The sequence below is a fragment of the Lemur catta genome, chromosome 20, assembly GCF_020740605.2.
Source record: "Lemur catta isolate mLemCat1 chromosome 20, mLemCat1.pri, whole genome shotgun sequence".
Lineage (NCBI taxonomy): Eukaryota > Metazoa > Chordata > Mammalia > Primates > Lemuridae > Lemur > Lemur catta.
The window spans coordinates 4,495,669-4,499,253 of record NC_059147.1 but is presented as its reverse complement, the minus strand read 5'-3'; the positions used below and the strand labels follow the sequence as shown (position 1 = coordinate 4,499,253).

The 3,585-nt window shown below is 45.2% G+C and overlaps 1 non-coding gene across 1 annotated transcript; it reads right to left on the bottom strand.

Moving 5' to 3' along the window:
- Window positions 1-562: 562 nt before the first annotated feature.
- LOC123625509 lies at window positions 563-665 on the bottom strand. The gene has a single exon (XR_006730527.1). It is a non-coding gene; the product is annotated as a small nucleolar RNA U13 (small nucleolar RNA).
- Between the last annotated feature and the right edge of the window lie 2,920 nt (window positions 666-3,585).

Here is a 3,585-nt window from a genome sequence, read left to right as displayed (position 1 = left end):
GTCTACGTCCATTACGCTGTTTGCAGAGAGGCCCAGAGGTTCTGGGGGACAGGCAACACCACATCTCACCCAGAGCTGCTCCTCCCCCAGAGCCTGACAGGGCCAAGATGGGACACCCTCATCCTTCACAACCCAGGTCAAGGCTGCATGGCTATTCCCTGTGCATTGCCTGTGAAAACAGAAAATTTACCTCTCAGCTGGAGTGAACAGAACTGTACTGACCTTCTCATATGCAGAGAAGTTATAACTCCCTCCCAAAAATGTGAGAGGAAAATTGCAGTTTAAGTAGTTTAATTAGGAATACTGTGAACTTGTGTTTTGCATATATAAACTTTATCATATGCTGGGCATTTGTACATACATGCCCAGTATGGGATTGTATAACAAAATTATGTATACTGTAATTTATGGGCATTGAAAAGATTTTGAAGGATGATTTTGATTACATTTTTAAAAAATATTCTTTATGGGTAGAGTTTAGAATCTAACTCTGGTAAGATGTGATGATACTAAGTGTTAAGTTTATCTACACTTTCATCTTTTCTTGTTTCTTTTTCTTTAACGTCAGACAGGTAATGTGCTAACATTGTAACAAGGTCTGAGGGAGGTACATCTCCCACAAAAGGGTGAAAACCCAATTGTCATGCTTAGAACTACAAAAGAATCACATCTACACTTTTGTATGTGTCATGTGTTTGCTTCATGTCAGCCTGTTGTGTTTTATTTTGTTTTGTTTTGTTTTTGAGACAGGGTCTCACTCAGTCGACCAGGCTGGAGAGCAGTGGCATCATAGCTCACTGCAGCCGCAAACTCCCGGCCTCAAGCAATCCTCCCACCTTGGCCTCCTAAAGTGCAAGGATTACAATTGTAAGCCACCATGCCCAGCAATATCAATCTTTTTTGTTTAGCCTGGCAGTTTGTTCAGATCAGAGTTAATCTTATTGGTTAAAATTATGTCCCATAATTCCATTTTGTAATCTCTAATTATGCCTTAATTGGATTGAAATAGACAAAGCTCAAAATGCCTGCTCTAAAAAGAAGCCTTCTTGGTTTTTCTCAAGGCATGTTTACCTATCAGGCACCTATGTTCCTTGTGACTCTGGAAAACCTGCCTGCATGGAACACTCAGCCAAACCCCAGAGGGCATTGATCTGTGACCTCCTTCCTGAGCTGGGGATCCTACTTCCACTTGCTTCCTGCATGTGCCCAGACACCTCACACTAATCCTCCAAAATAAGAATTTACCTTTTCTCCTGCTGTGCTCTCTGTCACCATTTGTCATTTGACTGATGAGATAATGCACAGTGCCTTGCACAGAGTAGGTGCTTTAAAATGGTAGTTAATACTATTTCTACTGTATCTTTGTCATTGTCATCAGCCCTGGCTCTTCACTCTACCTCTGACCATCCTGAAATCCAAGTGATTCTACCCCAGATCCATCTGTCTCTCCAAGATCCTCCTCTGCATTTCCAATGCCACCTCTTGGATTCTGGCCTCATTTCTTTCCTAGACAGGTGTCCTCCCTGGCCGTCTCCCCATTAGTCTTTCCTCCCTACCATCCCTATTCAGTCTTGGAGACACTATTCTCTTTTGCGATCATCCTTTCTGCGTGGACAGCTTTCCATCTTCATCTGGGAAACTCCCACACCTTAGCCAAGACCCAGTTCAAACTTAACTGCCTGAATGAATCCTTTCTTGATTTCACCAGCCTAAGGCATGTTGTCCATTCTCTAACATGCCCACAAAGCGTAGCACTCTCAGAACCCCACTGGCACCCTTGTTTACACCACATCCCAGTGCCTGCTCTCCCAATCTCTCCCCTAAACTTTCCTCCCCCAAGAAAAAACCCCACAATGGTGGTTGTTTTTTTTTTCCAGCTCCTGGAATTTGACAGGCTCCTTATCACGCTAAATTTTCCTATGAAAGGCTTTTCCCCTTATTCAGGTTCTCGACTTTCTACCCCAAGCCAGTTAATTCCTTCTAATCCTTCAGTTCTTTATTCAGTCACCTGTACTATTACCTACTTGTCCCATTACACACTGAGGTACCAGGCACCGTTTGTTTCTTTTGCAATTTTTTTTTTTTTTTTGAGACAGAGTCTAGCTCTGTTGCTTAGGCTAGAGTGACGTGGTGTCAGCTTAGCTCACAGCAACCTCAAGCTCCTGGGCTCAAGCCATCCTCCGGCCTCAGCCTCCCGACCAGCTGGGACTACAGGTGTGCACCACCATGCCCGGCTAATTTTTTATATTTTAGTTGCCTGACTAATTTCTCTCTATTTTTAGTAGAGACTGGGTCTCGCTCTTGCTGAGGCTGGTCTCGAACTCCTGACCTCGAGCGATCCTCCCCCTTGGCCTCCTAGAGTGCTAGGATTATAGAGGGGAGCCACCACGCCTGACCCTTTTGCAGTTTTTTCACAGCTGTTGTGATACATTTATTTACGAAATAGATTAATGTTTGTGTTCCCCAGAAGGCTGTACTGCATATATTTTTATGAGTGCAGGGCCAGAGGCTGTGTATTCCCAGAACCTAGCACGATGCCTTGGCATTTGTTGAATAAATGAATACATAAATGTCTTCCTCATTTGGTAAGCTCCATGACCAAGCACAGTGTATGACAGAACATCTTAGAATCCCTCTGTAAATATCTGTTGGAGAAATGAATGATAGCACCATCAGTAACTGCGTGGACGTATATAACTCACCCAAGTTCTTTGACTTTTGGGCTTTGGGAACCAGCCTATTGGTAGCATATGATGCCTGTGGCTAAGAACACGTGTTTTTTTTTTTTTTTTTTAACTTTCTCAACCTCACCTCAAAAAACCCTGTTTGGATCTGCCAATGGTCCCGGAGGAAAAGAGCAGACAGAGTAAACAAAGTATTAGGTTGAATACAGAAGTAAAGTATCAACACATGAGAAATTTGCTGAGGGAAGCCGGAAATTAATGTGTTAGTAGCTAAGATAACTTTCTCTGCCTTCGGCTTGTGAGGAGAAATTTGCGTTCTCAGTGGAGCCCTTGCTTAAAAACTTCCCACAGTAAGAGATACGTTGATGGCGGGGAGATTGGAGATAGTGGGGCGAAAACTATTCCCTGGCTTCTAAAACCCCATATAAAAAGTACCATTTTGCTTTCACATACACTATTTTTATAGATCTTCCATGGAAATGTCCGTAAATGTCTCAGACACTGGCATTTGCTCATTGCACCCATCAAAGAATAATTACATATGTCGCTTTCTTTATCTTAAATGGGGACTTTGTGGATGAGTGAAGAGAAAAGGGAATGCTTTCTACCATCCGCTTTTCAGCTAAAGTTAGCCTTTGAAACTCTTCCCGCTTTTGCTGAAGAGCGGCTCAGAGCTACAAGGAGGTTTGGCCCCGGCGGCGGCCGCAGCCGGTTCCTTTTTCTTCGGAAGAACCGAGCTGGGAAGGGCCGGTGGAGGCGACGAGCGGCGCCAGCGAGCGAGGCAGGAGGCGCCGTGAGGAGCAGCGGGCGGCCCTCGGGGCGGCGGCCAGCGCAGGCGCGCGTCCCGTCCGGCCGGGCCGGGGGTGGTGGTCGCGCGGCGGGAACAAAGCCCCGCGGGGGC